Raw genomic sequence first — 26,230 nt, 5'->3', positions numbered from 1 at the left:
ATAATAGTCTCTAAGTCCATCCATATCGTTGCAAATGGTACGATTTCATTCTTCTTTATAGCGGAGTAATACTCCATTGTATAAATATACCACAGTTTCTTAATCCAGTTGTCTACCGATGGGCATTTCGGTTGTTTCCAAGTCTTGGCTACTGTGAATAGCGCCGCAATAAACATAGGGGTACATATACTTTTTCGAATTAGCGTCTTGGGTTTCTCTGGATGAAAGAGGATTTTTATGTTTAAGATAGGACATCAGTAAGCTCATGTGAACCATTCAGTTGGAGGGAGAAACGATGCCAGAGAGAAAAGGGAGGATGGCAGGAGCCAAGCCTGTGGGGGAGATGACGGGGAGTGATGTACTCAGGTACAGATGCAAGTTGCTTAGTAACTCCTGGGGTAGAAATCCCAGGCAGCTTTCTTGGCTGCTCCTGTCTTCTGAATCCAATGGCACTGTTAGTGTGCTCAGTAATGTCAGGCTGTTATTCCTGCGGACGGCTTCTCCTCTACTGGCTCCTTAAACAGGGCTGTTCTCACCCTCAGACAAGACTGGCTCAGCTGCCCTGGTGACTGGCACATTCTTTTGGAGTCATCCTCTGCCAAACTCCAAGCAGTGCTGTGCTTTCAACCCTTTAAGTTCCTCCTGGCTTCCAGAAGAGTCTCAGAGGCATCTTCCATTATTATTACATGGCAGCTGTGAGCAGAGGCTGTCACAGGCAATAAATGTATATGAATGCTGAGGTTTTAAATCACCCATTAATCAATATAACAAGTATAGAATTGTAGTCATCAGCAAACACTGAAAAAAAACCATCAGGTACTAAAGAAATTAGTTGAGTCCAATAAGACAGTGAAAGATATGAACTACCATTTGATTAAGAAGCAAGGTTTTACCCATCTACCTCTGATAAAGTTGAAAGCAGTTAAGATAAAAATTGGGTAAGGGTGCCATTGGAAAGATATCCACGGGGCTTGGCTGTGAAACCAACTCACAGCTAAGAAGCCCGGCCTTAGGGTCTTGCACTAACTCAGCAGCCTGACCACAGCCCTGAGAATTAACTGTGTTACTCTGGTTTACCCTGTCTCAGATTTTTAAGCTGATAGTCCAAATCAAGTTCTTGAATCTTTGACCCAGAAGCCTCAGGGTCAGGATCTTTGGCCTACGAGCTGTCTGAGGTGGTTAACCTGATCTGTACCCTGTGTCAAGTGGGTTTACAACACCAGGAAAATATTTAAAGGAGAAAAAAAAAGGCATAGAGTTGATGACATAAATGAAACCCATAGCTTTACCACTTTTGGGCCAATTTTAGAAATAAGTTTTCAGATCATCCTGGCAATCTGTCTTTGTCATTTAACGTTTCTGAAACAATTAAAGAAACTAAAATAGTAAAGATCTGAGATACTAACTTTGTAATTTCAATTTGAACTGTGTAAGTGATGTTAGACTTCTGATTTTAACTTGAAGGGTACAAAATAATTTGGCTACATTTGTAAAAAGTATTTGAATTTTCAAAGTGTGATTTGCTTTTTTTGGAGATATAGGAATTACTTAGGTGCTTAGAAAAATTTGCTCATAGATTTTTAAGTCTGCCTTGGCAAGCACTTGGAATGTTTAAAAGAATCAGGTATATTAAATTCACAGTTACATTAAATTTGTAGTTTAAAATATTTAAAGAAAATCAATTAACTATGCTAGAAAAAAGAGTTAAATATTTAGTGGAGTTTAATATAGTAAGCAATGAAATAACTGAACATTAATTTTAAAAGTAAAAGTAGTTTTTCTCATTGTTATGCCAAAAAAAAAAAGGTCTTATAGAGTAGCAAGATTTGTAAGTTGAACTTAAAATGTTTTAAACTTTTTTGGGTTTTAAATTTATAACTCTAATAAAGTGAATTATAGAAATAATCCACAAATTTTAAATTGCACACCATTGGGAGTAGTGTGACAAAATCTCGTACCATCCTTCTGTGTTCTGCCCAGGATGTGACTCATCACTTTGTCCAGAATCTCCATGCTGTACACACTCCCCGTCCATTAGTCACTCAGTAGCTGTCTCTGTTACCAGATCAATTGTTGCAGTATCACAGTGCTTATGTTTAAGACACCCTTATTTTACTTAATAATGGCCCCAAAGTGCAAGAGTAGTGAGGCTGGCAATTCAGATATGCCAAAGAGAAGCCAGAAAGTGCTTCCCTTAAGTGAAAAGGGATGTATGTATAGGAAAAAACATAACATGTATAGGATTCAGTGCTATCAGCGGTTTCAGGCATTCACTGGGGGTCTTGGAACGTATCAGATATGGGGGACTACTGTATACTCACCTTTACCAGTGCATTGTATATTTTCATGTGTTCTCATGTTACTAAATAGTGTCCTTTCATTTCAGCTTAAAAAGCTTCTTTCAGCATTTCTTGTAAGGCAGGTCTAGTGGTGGTGCACTCCCTCAGCTTTTCTCTGTTAAGGGAAGTCTTTATCTCACCTTCATTTCTGAAGGACAGCAGTGCTGGGTAAAGCATTCTAGGTTGGCGGTTCTTTTCTTTTCTCCAGCACTTTGAATGTATCATCCCACTCTCTCCTGGCCTCAAAGTTTCTGCTGTGAAATCTGCATATAGCCTTATGGGGGTTCCCTGATATGAGAGAATTTTTTTCTCTTGCTGCTTTAAAAATTCTCTCTTTGCCTTTGATTTTAGATGGTTCTATTACAATGTGTCTTGGAGAAGATCATTTTGGATTGAAATTATGGGGTGACCTAGTAGCTTCATGAAATGGGATACCAAATCTCTCCCCAAGTTTGGGAAGTTATCAGCCATTGTTTCTTTAAAGAAGCTTCCTGCCCCTTTCTCACTTCTCCCTCTGGACCCCAATGACATGTAGAGTGTGTCTCTTAATGATGTCCTATAAGTCCACAGGCTTTATTCATTCCTTTCCTTCTTTTTTCTATTTGCTGCTCTAACCATATCATTTCAAATGATCTGTCTTCAAACTTGATGAGACAAGTAAAGAGTTAACAGAAGCGAGCTTGTGGGTCAGCAGGAACAGGCATAAAAATTAACTCTTGACTCTGAATCCCCTGTCTAGCACTGCACCTGCAAGCTGACAAGCACCATCCATAATAGATGGGAACAGGACAGTTCCCAGAAGAAGCCAGTGTTAACAGCAAGCTGACATCCATCATAGATGGGAACAGGACAGTTCCCAGAAAAAGACAATTGTAACAGCAGCCCCTCTACAAGCTAACAAGCATCCTACATCCTGCACAGAAAAATATAATACCCCAGCTAAACAGAAACCCACCACAGCTGTCTCTATCAGACTCTGCCCTGGCAAACTACTTTTGCCAGTATTGCTCTTCCAACCAGAAACCTGTGGCAGCCATCTTCCCTAGACACTGCCACAGGCATCCTCACTGCCCAACTTTTAATAAACCTTTTCTTGCATCTTGTGAATTCTTTCACATTCTGCAAATAGCCAGGGGTAATTATAAGCCAATACAAAACTCACCAACTTATTCCGCTGATCCAGTCTGTTCCTGAAGCGCTCTATTAAATTCTACAGTTCAGTCACAGTATCTTTGGCTCCAAAATTCTGTTTAGTTCCTTTTTATGTTTGTCTCTTTGTTGTACTCCTCATTTTGTTCTTGTGTTGTTTCCTGATTCTGTTATATTGTTCATCTATGGTCTCTGAGCTCCTTTGGAACAATTACTTTTGAACTCTTTGTCGGGCAATTCTTGTATCTCCATTTCTTGGGGTCAGTTACTGGACATTTGCTGTCCCTTGGTGGTGTCATGTTTCCCTGGTTTGTTGTGACCCCTGTGTAGGCATCAGCACATGAGAAAAGACAATCACCTCTTCCAAACTTTATGGGCTGACTTCAGTAAGGAAGGACCTTCACCTGTGGGTGGCAGCATGCTGCCGCATGCTGGGACTCTGGGTCTAGTGGCACAGGGCGCCAAGTGCAGGGGCCAACTGCAGACACACGTGTAGTGGTGGGGGCCAGAGCCAGCAGCAATGGCCAGGGCCAACAGCGAGTGCACCGGCAGGTGTGGGGCACTTCTGTGGCCACAAGGGTCTCCCCTCAGTGCAGGCATGGCAGTGGAGGCTGGTAAAGGGTGCTGGGCACAGCTGGAGGGGCTAGCTGCAGGTGAGCCCAGTGGTGTAGGCCAGGACAGGAGACAAGACCAGATCCAGCCCACAGCAGCCTGCCAGGGCCCTGGCTGTCAGCGTGCACGTCTGGGCTGCAGGGTCTCGCTACGGGTGCACACACAGCAGTAAAGGCTGCCGGTAAGTGATATCAGTAACATGCGAGTGCACAGCCGGAGGTGTTGGCCCTGAGCAACGCACGTAGTGGGGCTTGTTGCTGCCGCCGAGGACTGAGCTAGCTGCCAGTACAGGGCCCAGGCTCTGGTGGGCAGAGGGAGGAAATGGGGAAGGGGCTCAGGCAGCTGGTGGCTGGGAATGCAAACACTTGAGGAGCAAAACAACCATGAAACCTGCATGGTCCATGACAGCTGTGCTGTCCTAGGTTTCCTCAGTGGTGAAAGCTGCTGGGGTCCTCTTCAGGGGAGGCCACTGGAAGCCATGGTCACGTGCTCTTCTTCCTGTTCCTAGCCATCTCCACACGCCAGCCTTGCTGCTGGGTGGGGTGAAACCGAGTGGGTCCTCCTGCAGTGCCCAGAAAGGCTGGGGACGCTGGTAGCTGATCCCGCTTCCCCTCCCAGCAAGGGAAACGCCTTCTTGCTGGGGAGCCCCCTCTCGCACTAAGCAATGCTGGCTCAGGGGAGGGGAAATGCAGGCACAGGGAGGTCACCCTTCCCTTTCTGTATGGTTATTCTCAGGTTCTTTGCTCCACTGTGCTGCTGACATTTCTGAAACGGACTCCAGGTCTGTCCCAGAGCTGTTTTTGTTCATCAATAGTTAATTGTTGATCTTGTGGGGGGACGGAGGATGGGGTCTCATACTGTACTGTCTTGGTGTTGTCGCCTCAATGATCCCATGTTTTGATGAGAAAATTAAGGCCCAGAAAGGGTAAACAATATAACAATGTTCATTTATTCATTCAATAATGTTTATTGAGGGACTTTCGGTAAGGTGGAGGAATAGAGAGATGCTGTGCCAACTGCCTCCCAGGATCACACCAAAATTACAAATAATTCATACAACATTCAACCTCGGAAGTGCCCTGAACACTAGATGAACAGAACCTCTAAACAAAGGACTTAAAGAGGAGGCCACGTTGAGTCTGATAGAAGTGGCAGAGATGAGAAAGGGCAAACCTCAGCGGTGGGGAGGCTTCTCCAGTTGCGGGGAGAGACCCTCCGGCCCCACACCAAGCTCACCAGCCCAGAGTTACTTTGCTGGGAAGAGGAGTTCCATGATAGCTGGCAGTAGAAATTAGTGAGGACTCTCTTTGCTCAACTCGGTGAGCCTGAGGGCGGCTGGAGAACCAGTGGAGCCGGCACACAAACTCACTCGCTGGTGAGCACTCACCCAGTCCCTGGTGGAAGGAGTAGCTGTGTGAACGGGGTCCAGGAGCCTGTGGGGAAGGGCTGAACTGAGCACCATTGGCACGGAAGCTGGAGGTTTGGGGACCATTGTTCCCCTGGTGTGGAGCTTGCACATGAGTAGTGCACAGGAGGGTGCATTTTTTCAGGGTTGGGCCCTCCCACAGAGGCTCAGGTCCAAGACAGCATTGGCCTGGTGGAACTGGCACAGGATTGTGTGTGTGCGTGCATATGCATGTGGCCTTGGATCCCCACCCTCTGCACTGCTTGTGCTGCATAGCCAGGGAAATGCCTGGCAGGCGTGTTCAGGCTCCAACAGGCTGTTCATTGAGATGCAGGAGTACATGAGCCACCTTGAGTCCCTGCTCTGGGCACTGCGCATGCAGAGTTGCCAGGGTGGTGATTGGCTGTCAGGCTGCTCGGCCTGATCTGCGAGCGGCTGATTGAGACAGGCTGAGACTGGGAGTTTTCCTGGGGGTGTTGGGCCATGAGCTGTGTGCCTGTGAGATCCGGCCAGGGCATTCCTGGCATGTTTGTGCGGGCTGGTTGCTGATGCAGGAGTGCATGCTGCTCTGACTTAGTGGGGGCCACTGACCACACCCCGTGGTGCCTTGAGTGCTTGCCTCACTCACCTAGAGCTATGTTGCTGGGGGCACCCTGAGTCCCTGGTGCCTTGTTCCCACCTCCGCAGGCCACAGAGGGGTTTTTGCAGCAGCAGACAGCCCGCAACAACCTGTGAAGATTTTTGGTGGTGAACACAGTTCCAGAGCACACAGCAGCTAATTGCGGGAAGCTCACTGCAAGCCTGAGAGGGAGGCTGGCGCATGACGCACTGAGCCCTTCCTCCCAACATAGCCGGTGCTGAGTCGCCCAGAGACTCTCTATTGCTGAGCAAGTGGTCTGCAAATTAAAGCGGGCAGAGAGCCTTTTTTTTTCTTCTTTTTTCTTCTCCTTTCTTTTCTTTATTATTATTTTTTTTGTCTTTTCTTACTCTTTCATCTTTTTGTTCTGTTTCCTTCATTTCTTTCATCTGTTTTGTTTTTGTCATTGTTTCTCAGACTTATCTGGATATTGCTTTGGTCACTGTTTTTCTGTCTTGTTCTCCTGTTTCTGTTTTTGTGATTGTGTCGCTTTTATATACTTTTGTTTCTCCTGTCTGATCATTGCTTATTGAGTTTCTGTGGGAGTGTATTTGTTTTTTGGTGGTGTTGGGTTGCCTTGTTCTGTTTTTGTTTTATGAAGTGGATGTGGACCTAGCACTGATCCAGAAGCTGAGACTACACTGAATTTGTAGAAACTACTGACCACAGCCTTTACGCACCTGTAACACCACCTCACCCAACTACAGTTGCATTGCCAGGGGCAATCGGGGTTCTGGGGTGACTAGCTCTACCCCCACAAACTGTGGAAAAAGTTTTTTACAGCAGAAGGTGGTTTGTAGAAGGTACAGCCTTGGGGTCATCTTCGTGGTGTTCAGTGACCACAAAACTCTACCGCAGCCACTCGGGAGCAGCTTTTGTGAATCTGTGAGTGCGAGGTGGAGGCTGGCTGTAGTGCCTTTGGGATGCTATACAAGGAGATCACAGGCCAGGTATTGGTGTAAGACCTGAATCTGCACTAACATCTTAAAAATTACCAATCACATCACATAACTCACTTGAACTCCATCCTGCCAAGCTAGTGCCACATCACAGAGGTACCCTCAAAACCGGGTCAAATAGCCAGACACACACCCCTAAAAAGCCTCTTTCAATAGGTGGGCCTTACCGACATCCAACAGGTGATAACAGGCCTAGGGGGGCCCTGGGCCTTTTCCTAAACTGTCTCAGGACCAATATAAGGGGCAGCCAGCTTCTTTCCACACAGAGACCATCCCCACATCACCCCAGGTCCAGCACGGGCAGCAGCCAACTGCATACAGCCTTGAGGCACCTAGCATGTAGCTACAGACCGGAAACAGGCAGGTCTAAAATGGCTCTGAGTGGGAGCCCCGCCCAAGAGACATCAGAACCAATATACTCAGGCCAGTGTTAGACAAAACCAGAGTACACCCTCGTTGAACATACAAGTGGCACTCACAAAGGACATTTTCCACAGGCACAAGAGCCCACAGTGGCCAAGCCTCCTCTGAGGGGATCAACCTCCACACAGCATCTCATAGGCTGTGAATAGAGCTAAATCTCCCAGCTAATCAGTCTGAGGGCCAATCCCACCCTCTGACAATCCAAAAGCAATTAAAGAGCAACCTCATCAGCGACACTTCTGGAACACATGGGAACAGGAGAAAACAGAGAATGTGCAATCCGAATACAAAGGACACATACTACAAGAGCACCCAGCAATGACTGAGATTCATAGGTGATCTATCTAATACATTGAAGCAATCACAGAGCGACAGCCAGAATGAAGAAACAAAGAAACATGTCCCAAGTAAAAGATCAGAAGAAACCTCTAAAAGTGGAACTTCTAATGAAACAGAGGTATCCAACCTTTCAGAGATAGAGTTTAGAACACTGATGATAAGAATGTTTAAGGAACTTAGTGAGGACATAAAAAAGGATAGAGAAATCATAAAAATCAACCAGTTAGAACTAAAGAATATAATAACTGAAATGAAGAACACACTTGAAGGAATCACCAGTAGATTACATGAAGCAGAGGCTTGGATGAGCGATTTAGAAGACAAAATAGCAGAAATCACCCAGTTGGAGCAACAAAAAGAAAAAAGAATAAAAAACAATGAAAATAGTTTAAGATTCCTGTGGGACAACATCAAGCACAACACCATTCGCATCATAGGAATTCCAGAAGGAGATGAGAAGAAGCAAGGGCTCAAAAATGTATTTCAAGAAATAATGACTGAAAACTTCCCTACTCTGGTGAAGGAAATCGACATACAAGCCCAGGAAGTGCAGAGAGTTCCAAACAAGTTGAACCCAAACAGGTCCATACGAAGACACCTCATAGTTAAAATCGCAAAGGTTAAAGACAAAGACAGAATCCTAAAAGCAGCAAGAGAAAGACAGCAGGTTACATACAAAGGAACTCCTATAAGACTAACAGCCGACTTTTCTACAGAAACTCTGCAGGCCAGAGGGAAGTGGCAGTAAATACTCAAAGTGACACAAAATAAAGGCCTACAACCAAGATTGCTCTACCCAGCATAGCTATCACTTAGAATTGAAGGAGAGATAAAAAGCTTCTCAGAAAAGAATAAACTTAAGGAATTCATTACCACCAAGCCAGCATTCCAGGAAATGTTAAAAGGGCTTTTTAAACAGAAGAAAGGGGAAAACAAGCTAACCAAGGCAGACCAGAAATACAAATAACAAAATGGCAATAAATATGCACCTATCAATAACCACTTTAAATGTGAATGGGCTAAATGCTCCAATCAAAAGACATAGAGTGGCTGAGTGGATAAGAAAACAGGACCCATATGTGGAATCTAAAAAACTGAATGAACGAGCAAAGTAAACAGAAATGGCCTCAGAGATATAGAGGAAAAACTGAGGGTTGCTAGTTGGGAGGGGTGTGGGGATGAGGGAGAAGGGGAAGGGATTAAACAACATAAATAGGTAACTACAATATCACCACAGGGATATGAAAGTCAGTCTAGGGAATATAATTAATAATGTTGTAAATATTTTGTAGGGTGTCAGATGGTAACATGTCTTGTTAGGGACACCACTTCATAGACGGTATAGAGGCCTGACCACCGCACTGTATTTCTGAAACTGATGCTGTATAATATTGTATGTCAACTATAATTGAATGTATATATAGTCACGGGATGTGGAGTATAGTGTGAGTTGAGTCAATGGAATTGTAATAGATATGTATGATATGGGGGGGTGGAGGGGAGTGGGGTTGCAGATTGGAGGAGGGTGGTTGTCACTTTGAGGGGTAAAAAGTGTAACTATTGCACTGTTTTGTACAAATGAAACTAATTTAAAAAAAGAAAAAAGAATAATAATAAATAATAATGCTTAGTGAGCACCAACCATGTGGCAGACACTGGTCTAGGTCTAGACACAGGAGGGACAGACAGTAAACAAGTAAGAAAATAAATTATTTCGGTTAGAGGTAAATGATAGAGTAGAGGGTTCTTGAATGAGCTCATGGAGGAAGGCCTCCTAGGAAATGACTCTGAACTAAACTCCAAGTGATAAGGAGCCAACCATGAAAGGAAGACCAATCCAGCCAGAGAAGTGCAAGTATCAGGGCCCTAAGACAGCAGCCAGCTGGATGAGTTCAAGAAAGAGCCAGAAGGCCAGCGTGGCTGGAGCACAGTGACAAACAGAAGGATCACCATTGTGCTGGAAGTGTTTTAACAACTGGCCTTCTGAGAAAAAAACAAAAATCGTGCTTGTAGCATTTACCAATTTCCAAGGTGTAAATACTTCCACATAGCAGCTACCAACGTGAAGCCACCAAATGCAAAGTTGGAAAGAAATGTACACAGCCAGCCCTCGTGAGCAGGTTCGAGCAGCTTCAGTGCCATGGAGCATGCGTGCGATAAAACTGGGATATGGATAAGGGCCACCATCACTTGGATTTTTTAGTCACGCTAAGGAATCTGGGTCTAGTACAAGATCACTGGGAAACCAGTGGAAGATTTTAAGCAAAAAGTAACATTAGCAGACTTATGTTTTTAAAATACACACTAACCACCGTGTGGAGAATGGACTGCACAGCAGACATGGAAGCCGACAGACCAATTAAGAGGCTACTGCACCATCCAGGGGTGATGGTGGCAGGGACTATCACAGGTGCAAGCATCTCCAGTGGAGGACAAATAAAGAATAAAGAGATTTGGGACCCTAATCTAGAGGTAGAAGTAATGGTCTTCCTAGTGGGCTGGATGTGGGAATGAGGAAAATACATGAATCAAGAGTAACGCTTAGATTTTTCAGGAGAGTGCCATTTACTGAGGAAGACCAGGAGAGGACCAGGTTTAAGGTAGGTGGCGAGTCAAGGGCTCTCTTTTGGACACTGTTAGTGTGAGACACCAAATGAAATATCAGTGTTGGAAAGAAACTCAGGTCTGAAGCCCAGAGGGAGCACACAGGCTGGAGATGTAAGCCAGGAACAGACAGCACACAGAGCACAGGGAGCGTGGGACTATCAGCCCTCCTGAGAAAAGGCAGACCCAGGGCTGAGCCTGGGATGTGCCAGCACCGAGAGGTCAAGAGGAGTAGCCCATAAACGTGACTGAAAAAGGTGACCAGCTGGGGCAAAGGGTGTTGCATGAACCAAAGCAAGGAAGCAACTGAAAAAGGAGGGCATGTCACCTGCATCTGGTGCTGCTGAGACTCAGGGGGAGATGAGGACAGAGAAGTGGCACTAAATAAAGGTCAGTGGTGGCTTTGGCATGAGAGACTGAGAGCAATGGTGGCTGCAGAGTGAGGAAAGAATTGAGAACAGCAAATAAAAGCACAAGTCTCTGGGAAGGAACACAAAATGCAATGCTGGCTGGAGAGGGACATGGCATTGTCGAAGGGTGTCCTCATGGGCAGACATGGGGGGCAAGTTCACAGTTGGTGGCATCAAGCCGGGAGAGAGGGAGGCATTGTGATATGAGACAGGAGTCCCAGGCAGATGGTGGGGGTAAAAGACAGAGCTGAAAACAGTGTCGTCCTCAGGGCCACCTCAGCCGCCATAACAGGAGGGAAGGCCAGCAGACCCCGTGTTGTGGGGGGAAGCTGAGATCCCTGCCCGACTACCTAAGTCCTCAGTAACAAAGAGCTGGGCATGGAGCTGTACGAAGGTGACAGCGCTTGTCCTTTGTCCCTCCCACCCTCCAACATCCCCTCCTCTTCTTGTACTGCCTCTTCAGACCCTGGTCTGACTTGCAGTGCTGTCTGTCCTAAGTAAAATATCTACATTTTAAACAAGTGCCTGCATTTCAGTCCCCAAAATGCTACTCTATGACAGAAGCCTCTTGCGCTGCTGGGGGAATTTTGTTTCTCCAGACCTGAGAGCACAGTTCCTCAAGTGGATGAGTGATGAGTGACACGTGACACTCCATCACAGAATTCTTGGCAGCACATCTGACCACCCACCCTCCATCCACAGAAAGTGACCTCTGGGTTACCTGCTCTGAGGAGGGGAGGGAGACCCCAGAGCCAATGCCTCACAAATGGCAGGTTGGGGTTAGAATACAGTCTGTGGAACATCTACATACTTGACACTCATCCTGTTTATTGTCACAGGTGGATGGAACTCAAGGTGATCATTCATTCCTTTTCCCCCGTGGTGACATCAGGGAGGTGTGCTTCTGCTATCCCAGAGCAAGGAAAGACAGACAGGCCTCCAGGCAAACAATGGGGGGCTCAGGTCTGAAGAGTGAATTCTTTCACCCACGATACCTTTTGTCAAGAGGCACTCAGAGCCTGGGGGACACACAGGGCAATTCCGATCCCTGCTGCTGAGTACATACTCTGCATTCACTGTCCCCACCACAGCTCTGCCTCCGCTTCTTTGGGAATCCCCCACATCAAGGGGTTCACAATAATCTTGACGTCTTGCTATTTCTAAGGCTGGAAATGGAATATTTGTGGAACTTCCTTTTGCAAGAGGAAATGGTGGCCTTTAAAGTTTCATTGAAAGAGAAGGAAGTAAACTGTAATCAGGTTCCATCAGTCAGCTCCACCAGGCAGGGCTAAGACTCTGTCATCTTCGGAGTGACCTCAGCAGAGTCCCCAAGAGACAGCTGGGGTGGATCACAGTTGTCCTGGACCTCAGCCCACCCACACCAACTCTCAGGAGGCCTTGGGCTCCATGTGCTATCATTGGGGGTGAAGGTCATCATCAATAAGAACTCTGCAGTCCCTGCCTCAGCCTGCTCCCCAAGCCGGCCCTAGGACATCCCTCCATGAGCCTCCCTCATCAGCCACTTGTCCTCCCACGTCTTGAACCAGCTGGAGCATCTCTCACCCTCGCAGACGTGACCCTAAGCCCTGGGCTGGCACATCCTCCTCCTGAGAAGTGTCCCCAAAGCAGCTGCTAGAGAGGGAGGAGGAAAACAAAATCACAAAAAAGCAGATGTGACCAGTACAGTCTGCAGCCTGAACTCAGGGAACTACAGACAAGAAATGACTTCTCTACCAGCAGCAGCTTCTCTGACCACTGCGGCCAGCACAGGCTTCCAGGTGGTCACCTTCAGATCCAGGAAGACATAGGGAACACGAGCTCCTTTACCTGGTTCTGTGCCTCCTCCAAATGCCATTAAAATAACACGGAGGGGGTCTTAAAGGCACAGCCCAGGAGGATGGGTAACAGGAAACAGCAATGGCAAGAAACGAAGTCACATTCACAACAGAAATTCAAGTTCCCAGCCTCACACAGGGATTTTTTAAGCAAAAATAGATGTGAAAGCTGGAAAGCAGTCGGAAAAGTGTCAGCTGATCCTAAGTGAGCAGGGAAAGCAAGTGGGCATGGAGGGTCAAATAAGGAAGGTGTCTGGAAGCTGAAGTCGTTAGAGATCAGAGAAAAGCACACGTTGATGATTCCATTTATATAAAACTCTACGAAACAAAGACGCTGTAGTGGCAGAAAATGATCAGGGCTGCGTGGGGTCTCAGGAGGGGGGAGGGGGTTACAAAGTGGTGGGAGCAAACTAAAGAGGGGATGAGGGCACTCGCCATCTTGACTGTGGTGGCAGTTCCACAGTCAAAACACAAACTGCACAGTTTACATGTGCAGTTTCTTATTTGTCAGTTTCACCTCAAAAAAGCTGTCTTTTAAGTGCTGGCAGCTGTGAGGAAATTCTCAGGTGCTGCTGACCCAACAACATGATGACGACTGAACATCGGAATGATAAAATGGCATTAACAGGAAATCAACAGTTATGTCCATGGGCCACAGTTCCCACATGGGAGACAGCCGGTTTACTCTGTGAAGTGTGGAATGAGGCCTTGAGCCGCTTTTTCTTTGTGCTCAGCCCACTCCTACTTCTTTGGAGTGTACTGTCTCTTCTAATAAACTTGTTCACCACTTTACCTCTGTCTCTCGTTCAATTCTTTGCTTGAGACACCAAGAACCTGGACACCACACCAAGGAGGGCCCACCCTCTGGTGGTGAAGGGGCTGGGATTCCCGCCTCTTACCCAGGAGGCCCATGTTCAATTCCAGCTCTGGGAAACAGCCCAGACTCCCATCGGGTTTGACCCCCGATGTGAGAGCTAAGCCAAAGCTGCTAAGATTTTTCCTCCCCGCCGCACCGTGCCAAGAAAGGCCCCCTCTCCGGTAACAGATCCAAGGGCTTGCTATATCAGTAAAAATTTTACAAGTCCCATGGTCAAGGATATGTTGGGATTGTCCATGTAAAGTAAAAGATGAACGATTGCACCTCCCACTGTGAAAAAGAAAGCATAATGCCTGGTGGGCCTGTCTAGGTTTAAAAACAGCATGATGGCTGCAAAAACCCAAAAACAAAAAACAAAAAGTTTGGAATGGGTGTGGATTAGACACCAACTCTATATTCAGAAACTTGGCAAAAGTGGAGGTCTTACAAGTTTTCTTTTTTCTAACTCTCAGTAACTTTCAAGATCTTACAGATAACCTGAAGAAAAAAAACGTGTAGAATAAGGGTCTTTGGGCTGGGGACACCAGAACATGTGACGGGGGAGAAAGTGTTGAACGAGATGCTGCATGGTGCTGAGAGTCCCACCCCCACCACTCAGAGAGTGGAGGCAGCGGCATCCTCAGGCGGAGACTGACAGAGGCCCCAGGGACCAGCCAACACTGAAAGCAGGGTCCTCCAATCCAATGGCCCGGCCAGGACATCGAATGCCGAATGCCAATGCTAACAGCCAACAGGCCTCACCGGTGTTCTCAGACCTTCTAATCAGCTTCAGAGTTGCCCACTCTTGCATAAGAAAAACTGGGATCACTAAACATCTGCAGAAAGTTTCTGCCAGATGGAAATCGAAATGAAAAGGGCAGGGGGAAAAAAGAGACTTTACAAAGAGAAGGAAGCTTTAAAACCAGAAAGACTATCAGGAATACCCTCAGAGTAATAAGATAGTAGGACTATGAAACAAGGACAAAATACTATGGGGCAGGGAAGGGGAGAATATTCAAAGAACAAGAAAATATGATAAGAAATAAAAACTTAATGAAAGAGCCAGGAGATAAAGGTAAGCAAATCTTTCAAAAAGTAAAACAAAAGGATAGACTTAGAAAATAGGACAGAAATAATAAAAACATTAGAGGACAGATCCAGGAGAATCAGAAACTGAAAAGAGAGGATCCACAGAAAAAGACAAGAGGACATGTTGAACTGGAAAAGAAAAGTACCTAGCTTGCTAAAGGGCTCAGCTCTGGATACATTTCCACCTGCATGTAGTTTAACACTCATCACTGATCTAAGTCCCGTGTAGCTGTATCAGGAGGTGAGATGGTAGGCGTGTGGGGTGGAGGCTGGGCTGGAAAAACAGCCTAAATCTTCATTTCCCGAAGTGGGAAGATCACTGTTAATGCCTAAATCTTAAAGTTCAAGGAGAAATAAAACAAGTATGTCATTACGAAATTAGGATTAACTACCAAATAGGAAAGATGGGGGAAGACTGGAATCTGATGTTTTTTATAATGAATCTTATATAACGATTTGACTCTTTACATGCAGAACTTTGATTTAACACACACACACACAAAATAATAAAACTACCATTTTTCAAAACTAGATTTTACAATTAAAAAAACAGTCTCATTTCAGTAATTAAAACTCACTTCCAGGTTAGTCCACCCAGTCAAGATCAAAACTTCAAATGTACAAAATCAAAACAGTCTCACATGTGACCATCAACCACCCTCACTCTGAAAAGCAGCAATTAAGGAAGAAAGAAACAGCGTGCGTGTGTGTGTGTGTGTCTGTCTACGTGGACAGTCAGTCTGTGCTGTTCCATGGAGGGCAATTTGGCAATAAAGTACCATAAACCTTCAGACCCTAAATTCCACTTTTAGAAATTCATCCTAAGGAAATTTATCCCCAGGAGTATATAAATATTTTTCTTCCTTTTCTATTTTTCTTATTCTTTGTTTTTAATTAACTCAACATAGCTAATAACAAAAACATTTTTAAAAATATCTCCAACACTTGGCTATTCAGTTGTCTTTGGTTGATGACATTTGATTACTCTTGCTTGCTTCCAACATGTACTAACATAGCTAGCATAAATCTATCTCTAAGAGTTTACAGCAGGCTCTCAACTTGTAGATTGTATCCTAATCAACTAACATGACTCAGTTACTACTTTTGAATCTAAATATTCTCCCACACAGAAGCTTATTAAAACCAATAACCATATGAGGCTAGTGTTAATTAGTTTTCAGCCACAGCCAATTTCCCTGCTTCAGCTTCTCCTGGCTATGGAGGGTTTCTACCTGGGCTACAGACCAGGGTAAAGGAGCCCATGGAGAACTCCTTTAATGCCCAACCATGTTTGGAAAATCAGGCTGCAGGCAGGACGAATGGATCCGAGGGACAGCAGCACTGGCTGGTGGGACAGTCTGCGTGACTCTTCGGATTCTGTGTCATCAAAAGACCCACAACTCTCTGCCTTTGGTAGAGATGGCAAGGGTCACACTTTCAGGAACTCAAGAAGCAGTCTGAGTTCTTCATTTTCTAAGATGACAGCCTGTCGTCATCGTTGTTCCAAGACTTTTGGGACCCAGCTCCTCATATTTTAGATGGAATTTCTGGAGTTTTAATACATTTCTTAAGCTTTTTGTGCAAGTGTGAAGTTCACTGTACCTTTTCTCAACAAAATGTTTCCTTTCATTCATGAGCGTTTCTGCCTTAAACACCGTGTGTCCCTGCTCCAGGTCCCTCTCCTCTTAGTGAGAGGATGGGACCTCCATGGCCGTGCCAGCTGGTAATTTTACGATATCACTTTTTTTATGTTTAAGCCTTTCATTTATTTGGAATTTAATTTGGTATGAAGAAGAGACTGTATGTAGGGTGACCAGTTGGCTCGGTTGGAGCACCATGCTGATAACACCAGGGTTGCCAGTTAGATCCCCGCATGGGCCACTGTGAGCAGCGCCTTCCCTAAAGGAGTCAATTATGCCATTGTAGCCTGAAAGCAATGTGTAACCAATGACCATGGTTTTTCCCCCAATAAAATTATAAAAAGAGAGAGAGAGACTGCAACCTTTCCATTTTTTGTTTTTCCAAATGGTTTATTGGTTCCCAAATGCCACTGATAATAAATCCACACTTCCCTTCTGGTTTTAAACACTGGGAGTTTGTCTGAAGTGTAACCCACGGCCTTGAGGGCGACATTTGAGGAGACCTTGCACTGAAAGTCAGAAGGTGCTGTGTCCTCCCTGAAACCTATGAGACTGCTCTGTTACTTCCTCTTTTTTTTCACATTGTTTCTACGAACTCCCTCTTTCCAAACTGCAAGGACACTGGTTCAGCTCTGTAGAAATTCCCAGGGTCTGCAGACAAAGCAGAACTAACTAATGTGCAGAAATCTGGGAAATGTTTATCTACTCAGTTAAGCCTACCTTATATGGTGACTCAAACTGTCTGGAACTTAAAGCATCATTTTCTTCCCCAAACCATTTCCTCCTCTATTCTTCTCTCTTCCTACTGTCCAGACTCAATATCTTGATGTCATCTTAGAGTCCGCCTGTGCATCCTGCATACACAGGACTCAGCGCATTGGGTCCCCCTTCCCTGTGGCCTCTTGGGTGCCCCAATTGGGAATACCACTGCTGCCCCCGCCAGACTCTCCTCACCTTTCACCGGGAGGAACAGTGACCTCCCAGCTCTACTCAGTCCCTGTGCTAACCTGCTGATCCCATCACTGTCAGAGCTTGCACATCACACCATGGATCTGCTCAGAGCACCTGGGCTTCATGGCTCACAAGTTTAAAGAGCAGGGCCCACTGCCATTTGTCCCCACCCTGCCACTCTTAGGCCCCACCCCCACCACCCTTAAGCCCCGCCCCACAGGCCTGTCCAATCTTTCCTCCTCACTCTGACACAGCTGTTACTTCTCTCCTCTCCTACCCCTAGTCTTAACTGGGTCTAGGGATAGTTATTCAAGTAGAGAGTAACGTATCGGCACTTTACTGCCCATTTCTTACTTTTCTGGGTAGGCCAGTAGCCCTCACAAATGCAAAGTTCCCAGGACCAAGATCAGGCCGTGCTGTTTACAGGATTTTCTTTTTTGGTACACCTGAAACTAATAAAAAAAAATTAAAAGATATCAATGCACCATATAGACCCTGGAAATTTTGCACCAAAGATTTTTATCAGACCACTTTCCTCTAAGTTAGGAAAGAGCTGGGAGCAGGATGGGACACTGGTGACTGAACAAGATGAGAGATGTGTGGCCCACCGGTGTGTCTCCATGTGGGAGGGCCAGAGCCTCAGCTCCCATCACTCCTGGGAACCATACTCCATGTCCTGCCCCTCCTGGCTTCTATTTCTCCGTGCCCTAACCTGCCCCTCCTGGGTGCACACATGCACTCTGACTGGGGGTGCCTCGCCACTCACGTCTCCCCTGGTCCTTTACCTCACACGTCCACATCTCTCATTCTGGCCACCATCTCTCTGAGCTCTCAACTCAGATGTGCAAGTCCCACTGCATATGTGTCACAGGCTCCCCACACACACACATCATCTGCCCTACGTCTGTTTCATTTCTCTCTCAGAATGTGGCGCTTTGGTATTCCTCACTCTCCTTCCAAGATGGGTGTGACCCAAACATGTCAACCATGTATGTGGGCACTGATGGTCCACACTCCCATTTGCCGAGTCACACATCGTGTTGATCCTGCCTTCTCACAGCTCAAACACACCCCTTCTCCATCCCACTGCCACCACCAAGGCCCTGCCATCCTCAGCTCTCAGCTGACGACTCAACAGGCTTCTTCCCTCATTGGCTCTCCCTTAGAATCCATACAGGTCATTTAAAAACACAAATCTGATTTGTCCACTCTCCTGCTCAAAACTTCTTGAAACTGCCTTCATGGTAAACCCAGTGACCTTAACATGGTTACAAGACTGCCTGAGACCCGGCCCTCCTACTGCTTCAGCTGCATCCCACACCACTCTGCCCTTCACTCAGCCTCTCCAACACTGGCCCTCTCAGTTTCTCTGACCCGCCGTGATCCTTCTAGCTTACAGCTTAGGCACATGCTGTCCCCACGGCCTGAAGCATGACCTCTTTCCCCACGTCCACCTGCACCTTCGTCTGGCTGTGTCCTGCCCTTCCTGTCCATATGCTACTCTCTCAGACTCTCTGTGACCTTCAGCCTAGATTAAGTCCCCCTCTCGGCACGTACCCCACAGCATCCCACAACCATGAGCACACGTACAACATATGGCTCCCTACGAGCAGAGAGAGGCGCCCCATGACATTCAGAACTCTGTCCGTCTTCATCACCACTCAGCCCTCGGCTCCAAGCATGTCCCTGGGTCAAAGCTGCCATCTCCTTGAGTAAGTGAGTGAGTGAGTGAGTGAGTGAGTGAGTGAGTGAGTGAGTGATTGGGCTGATAACGCTTAACAATTACCCCAGCCCACGTTGCCCACTATGAACAAGCTTGTGTTATCTTCGGAACCCCTTGACTACAACCTGATTTGTAGCTGCACCTGAATGCCGGCAGCAAGCCTGTGCTTTCCATTTCCGGTCCACATCAAGGAGGGGTTGGGGCTAGCAGAGGAAGGCCTCTGTCCTGCACATGAAGGAGGGGGATAACCCAAGCAAAGGGTGGGAATGGGAGAATGGTGGATGTCTGGGAAGATGGGAAAATAGACTGAGGCTAAGTGACCACTCACACAAACGGTGTCTCTCATTGAATCCCTCCAAATCCTAGGAAGTTAAGAATTACTGGCCCAGTTTTACCAATGAGGCAACCAGAGCTTGAAAAGTGATGTAGCCTACTCATGACCCCACAGCAGGGCCCACAGACACAGAATGTTATGCCTTGTGCTTTCGCTCACCCTCTGCCCTCACCTGGAACAGCCACCCCCACTACCACATCTAACTCCTCAAGACACAGCTGACATGCGACCCCCATAAAGGCACCCCGCTTCTCATCGTCGGTGCAGTCACCCCGTCTCCGTCACAGCAGTTCTTTCACCTGCACAGGCCTGTCCACTGAGGGTGAGAACAGCTTTGGCCACCTCCTCCCCCAGGGCTTCCGATGCAATGGCCTGCTGTGTGACAGGTATCCTGGGGCCAGGTTTTAGGACAGCCTGCTCTCCCCAGGGAGCCACGTGCCTTTGAGCAGCACTGCAGGGGACAGCACTAAGACCCAGAGGGCAGAGTACAGAGAAGAGGAAGTTAAGGTCATATGTTTTCCTTTTCTGTCCACTTTTTTAATCAATATGCTCCTAAACTTGTCCAGTCCTTCAGACTCAGGGGCCTAAAGTTTCCTGATGGTAATCAAGGGCCTGGATGGTCCTTCATGTAGACCAAACTTTTTATAAAACAAGCCCAAGTCATCACCACTTTACAGAAGAGGTAAATTGCCATTTTCTTCTAATTTATCAGCAATTGTTCTGTTTCCATACTAGAAAATGAATGTACTTCTATTATATTCAGCAGGACAAATCAAATTTGCCATTGAAGTAATGAAAAAGCACGTACCTATTTGTGACTCAACTACACATGTGACAGAGAAAGATTCTACAACAGGAGAGTAAGGAGTGAGTCCAAGGTGTGCCCTCTGAAAGCAAACATAACATTTCAGGAGCACAGAAGTGCCACGAGGCAGACCAAGGCCACATTCAGGGTTAGTCATGAGCTAGGGAACCGGCAGCCAGGGCCGGGAGAAGCCCAGCAGTCACCAGGCTACCTCCTCCTTTCACAGATGAGGAAACCCCAGAGGTATGTGGGAACTGTTGTAGGTCCCTCAACTGGTCAGGGTCACAGTCAGATCCAAGTCTCTTGCCTCTTTAACCACACCTGCCATACCTGCCACTCCTCACCCTGTGGCAGGAATGCTCTAATCAACAGCTGATCCTGCCTAGAAGCCAGGAATTCACACCCAAGGAAGAAGGCGAGAAGCTGCACTGGGTACAGACCTCTATTACTGATTATCATCTGCACACATGATAAGTCAGCCTCACACCACAATGAAAGCTTGTATCGATGGTTACAAAGAATGCTTGGAAACCTGTGACACACCATAATTGTTAGATTTTCAATGTAATTGTCACATGATTTTTATCTGGGAGGTTAACTCAACAGTACCAATTTTATCATTGGCCTCTTTATTTTCATAGTTAATGTATTTTTCTTTCTGGAATCGGAATTTGGCCAAAATGAGAGCTCTCATTAGGTTCTTGATCCACCTTATTGGAAAATTCATCGATTATGTGAAAGGGGAATTTGAGGTGAAGTGCCTGTCACCTTGGAGTCTGTGACAGAAGGGAAGGACAGTCACGCACAGTGGTAGTCAGAATAGGTCACGTCATACCACAGAAACAAATAAGCCCTGAAATCTCAGTGATGTAACAGTTAGAGGTGGGTCCCCACTGATGCAAAGTCTACCGCAGGTTGTCCTAGTGTCGCCCACTGGCAGTCATGCCATCTGAAGTACGTGACTTAACAAAGTTGCTGCATCAGAGGACGATGAGGTAATGGAGGCACATACTGGGCCTTGATTGCGTCAGCCTGGAAGTGGAACACAGCGCGTATCTCTTCCTGCTCACGGTGCACTAGCCAGAATGAGCCACATATTGCTAATTAACTGCAAGGAACGCCAGAGAGTGAAGACACACATTTAAGTAACTCCACCAGTGAGCCGATGGAGGTCTGATGAGCACGGTCTACCATACGCATGTAACCTGGATTTCAGGAAAACAAGTACTGAAATGCTACGAGTATGCACTTACATAAAAACAGATCAATAGGTGCCTTGAAAAAAGAAAGACGGGAAGGAAATGCACTGAAATGATAACAGTGACTGCCCCTAGTTACTCAAGTGTTTATGGGTTTTATTTTCTTCTTTATATTTTTAAATTTCCCTAGCAATGTTTAAAAAACATGTTTCAGAATCCAAAAAAAGTAATGCAAGTAATTTTTTGAATTGAGAAATAAGTTCAGACCACAAATAATTATGACTCCAATGAGGAAAATGACTCAAAAGGAAAGGAATTTCTTTAAACTGCACTTCTGATTAGATGAGCACAATTAGCCAGCAAGAACAAAAGTGGGAGATGGGCACAGACATGCCGCTTACACACAGGAAGCTCTCTAGTGAACTGGGGTTTTTACAGCATGTCTGTGCAAGATGGAGAGGAGGTCACACAGCCAAGACAAAGCAGAGGGCACAGCCCTATTAACCACCATCTCAAGAGATGAGAGAAAGGGAATTTAACCCTTTTACTGCGTTAATTGATTTCAAGTTTGTTCTCTAAAATGTGTCAGAAATCCACAGAAAATAATTACAGTATTTATATTTTTAAGTAAATAAAGTTAAGGTGCTACATTTTATTAAAATAAATGATTAAAGTATAAAAATTTCCTATTGTTACTCATTTTTGAAAAACACAAAAATATAGAAAAATATACATCTGCTTTCCTAAACTTCCTTTCTGGAACACTGAGCTCATGGGTTAAAGTCAAACACCGCAGTTAGCAGCATGGAATATCATTCAACTATAGACTAATGTCACAGCAAATTAAGCAAAACACGTAAATTGGGAAATAAATGAGCAAGGCAGAGAGAGGGGACCCCAGCTGAATGGGGATTTGCCGGCTCAGCTTGAGTTCTCCACACACTCCAAGCCATGGCATCCAAATCTCTGTACTCCGAGGTCCCAGAGCACGTGCCCAAAGTGCCCCCAAAGAGAAATGAGCCAAGGCTTTGGCAGGGTCTACACAAGGCCCTGCCCGTCTGGCTCTCACCTTCCTCCCAGCCTCGTCTCCTGCCCATCAGTCCCTCCCTCTCTGGGCTACAGCCTCATGCCCTATGTTCATTCATCTGACCCCATGGCCAGTGTTCAGCCTGGATCGTTCCCTCTTCCTTCCCCAAGGAACCACCCACTCCCAGTCTCAGAGGAGGCCCTCTGTCAAATGCCCTCCCCACACTTACCTCAGTGTGTGCTTTTCTGTTTTTTTAAATAATTTTTTTGTTTTCAATTACAGTTAACATCCAATTTTATATTAGTCTCAGGTATACAGCATAGTGGTTACACATTTATGTAACTTACGAAGTCTAGTACCCATCTGACACCATACATAGTTATTTACAATATTATTGACTATATTCTTTATGCTATAACCTGCACCCTCATGACTACTGTGTAACAACCAATTTGTACCTCTTAATCCTTTCCCTTTCTTCACTCAGCCCTCCAACACCCTTTCCATCTGGTAACCATCAAAATGCCTTCTGTATCTATAAATTTGTTTCTGTTTTGTTTGTTCTTTTATTTTGTTCTTTAGATTTCACATATAAGTGAGATCCTATATTTGTCTTTCTCTCACTTACTTTACTCAACACAATACCCTCCAGGTCCATCCATGTTGTAGCAGATGGCAAGATTTCATTCTTCTTTATGGCTGAGTACTATTCCATTGTATATACATATCACCTCTTCTTTATCCATCCGTATGTTGATGGGCACTTAGGTTGCTTTGATATCTTGGCTATTGTCAATAATACTGCAACGAACATATGGATGTACACATCTCCTCAAAGTTGCATTTTGGTTTTCTTTGTATAAATACCCAGAAGTAAGATTACTGGGTCCTTCTTTGTCTCTTGTTATAGCATTTGTTTCAAAGTCTATTTTGTCTGGTGTAAGTATTTGTGTTTTTCATTTCCATTTTTATGCAATGTCTTTTTCTATCCCTTTACTTTCAGTCTGTGTGTGTCTTTCGATCTGAAGTGAGTTTCTTGTAGACAGCATATGTAAGTGTCTTATTTTCTTATCCATTCAGCCACCCTATGTTTTTATTATTGGAGCAATTAATCCATTTACATTGAAAGTAATTGTTATAGGTATGTTGTTATTGCCATTTTATTATTCATATTTTTGAACATTTTTCTTCTTTTTACCAAAGTTCCTTTAACATTTCTTGCAGTACTGGTTTGGTGATGCTGAACTCCTTCAGCACTTCCTTGTCTGAGGCAAGCATGTGTTTATCTACTTCACTGTCAGCTTCCAGGAGAGCAAGAACGGTGGCCAGTTTTACTTACTAATGGGGTTTCTTTAGCTCCTTTTTTTACTTATGGGTGAGAAGCCATGGGAGAGATTATTTCTTCACCTTACCCCTCTTTACTAAAGAGCCAGTGTCTCTAGGTAGGAGGACATTTTGACCTAGAAATCAAGTACAGTGAGTTTTCATTTTTGCTCCCATTCTCATATGAACTCTCCATGGAACCTTAGGATCTTGACACTTCCCTCTTTGAGCCAGTTTGCTCTTTTATAAAAATAAGTGATTAATCTAGATGGCATCTGAGGTGGTTCCTTCTCCGACAGCATCTTTCTGCAGACTAGCAAGACAAAGACCGGTGTCTGAATCCCATTTTGGCCACTTGGTCACCTTGCACCCTTAGGCACATTGCTTAATCTCCCTGGACCCTGACTTCCTCTTCTGTGAAGTGTGATAAGAATCGCTAGCTCTCAGATCTGATTAGAAGGTTAAATGAGCTGATGTATTATAACACCTGGACCATCCTTCCCACAACTGCCAGGGAATTTAAAGGCGGATAGTAACTAAGTAGGGCCCAGCTGTCTCCGCATGCTTGGGTTTGTGCACACTTTATTCCCCTGAAGAGGCTTTCTGCCACCTAAGAAATGACCACATCCCTGACGACTCACAGCATTGTTTCTCTCCTCATTCCAGCCATCCTGTCAGGTCCAACTACATGCAATAGCCTTATAGTTGGTTCCAAAGATGCTGACAGGTGTTTCCTGTCTTCATGATACAATGGCAAGAGCATGACTAAAGTCCTCATCCAGCCACCACTGACCCTGTACTCAATTATCCTGGTCACCTTCACCCTTTCCTGTATGTCGCAAAAAACATGAGCTTTCACTAGAGGAGAGAAATAGGAGGGAGATATTTCAAACCATTTCTTTTTCTCAATCTCTTTTTTTAAACAAAGAACCCCAGAATCACTGAATGATAAGGTGTTTGAGGGAAAGACCTTCAAGGATTATCTATTCTAGCCCCATCACTTGGTGTTGGTGGTGACAGAGACTTGAGCATCTATCTGTGAAAAGAGAAGACTGGACTTGGATCAGAACCCCAGGGGGTGAGTGCTGGCTCCACCCATTCTGTGATTGCAGGCTGGTCACATAACCGCTTCAAGCTGTGAACGAGATAGATACTGTGTCTTGTGGGAAAAGTGAGGTGTCAGTGACACAGTGCAGGGGACAGCTCTGAACTGTGAAGCAGTTTCCAAGGAGAAGCATCAACAAGGGTCTTTGGACCCAAGACTTCCGTGGTAACAGACTCCACTCACCCGCCAGCATGCACCTCGTCTCGCACGTCCAATTCTGTGAATTATTTAAAAAAATACCAATGCCTAGCAAAACGCCTGCCACTGAATAAGTGCACAATCATTTCTTCTGAATGATTTAGGTAAAAATGACTCAAGAAAGGGTTTTTGAGGCCTCCTCAGAGTCAAAAGGTGGGTGCATGAAGCCACCCAAAGTCCCTGTTTCAGGACAGCCCCAAACCGTTATGGGCTCCAGTGGAGAGTCACTAGTCTGTTCCTCTCTCTGTTCCCTGGAGAGAGGTGGCCTGGTGCTGAGTCTTCTTCACAAGACCACCTTGGTTCACACTCACAGAATAGTAGGCTCCCCCAAACCAAGCTAGGATCTCTCACCTGCATTGCTCTTCCTTTAAAAACCGTTTCATAAATAAATAAATAAATAAATAAATAAATAAATAAATAAATAAATAAATAAATAAATAAAATAAAAATGCAAATCAATACAAAAACCTATGATGAATAAAATATAAACCTTTTAAATAAAAATTTTTTTAAAAAAACATTGCCAAGAAGGTTACATGAAGGACAAAGTTAGTAAGACCTCAAACTCAGCTGTCTGTCTAGAAAAAAGTTTCAAATTCTCCTTGAAAAATTAAACCACACTGGGGAATTCTCTACAGCAGAGGATGCCATCAGCCAAGATGGGTGTTGCCTCTGATGGTGGAAACAATGGTACTTTCCCAGATTACCAAAGAGGTGCTACATCTCCTTTCCAGAAGCTAAACATCCTCGAGGTTTCAACAGAGGCCTTCACCTGAAGATGTCCTCCTTGTTGAGGTCTCAAACCAATATTTTCATATGAACTATTTTTTCTTCAGTGAACCAAAGAGTTACACTGATGGTGATCCAGGTTCCCAGGGGCAGAAGCCATCATTAGTGCTGACATTATTTTTGCTTAGTTGCATCTCCATAGCACCCCACGTTCACAATGAGCTTTGCAACTGCCTCTTAGCAATAGTCCTCACAGGACCTCCAGGAGGCAGCGGGGTGACCCAGGCTAACACTTTCGTGCTGCCTGAAGGGGAAGCACAGACGTAGAGAGCTGGCTGCCATCATCGTTTGTACAGTGATCGCGCTGACACCAAGTTCTGCCCCTATCTGACACTGCGTCCAGGGCGCCAGCTCTCTCTGTGGGTCTTGTTTATGATGACTGAAACAGCAGGTCTATGACCAGAGGACCAGAGGACAGAATCAGAATCAGAGACTTTGTGCCTTGGATAGACCTTAATGACCATCTACCCAACTCCACT

At 45.4% G+C, this 26,230-nt stretch overlaps 1 pseudogene; it reads right to left on the bottom strand.

Moving 5' to 3' along the window:
- Positions 1 to 15,885: 15,885 nt before the first annotated feature.
- LOC109393532 (sorting nexin-24 pseudogene) lies at positions 15,886 to 16,366 on the bottom strand (annotated as a pseudogene).
- Positions 16,367 to 26,230: the final 9,864 nt, after the last annotated feature.

This window comes from Hipposideros armiger, unplaced genomic scaffold (assembly GCF_001890085.2).
Source record: "Hipposideros armiger isolate ML-2016 unplaced genomic scaffold, ASM189008v1 scaffold_382, whole genome shotgun sequence".
NCBI classification, from domain to species: Eukaryota; Metazoa; Chordata; class Mammalia; order Chiroptera; family Hipposideridae; genus Hipposideros; species Hipposideros armiger.
This window is presented reverse-complemented; position numbering and strand designations above follow the sequence as displayed.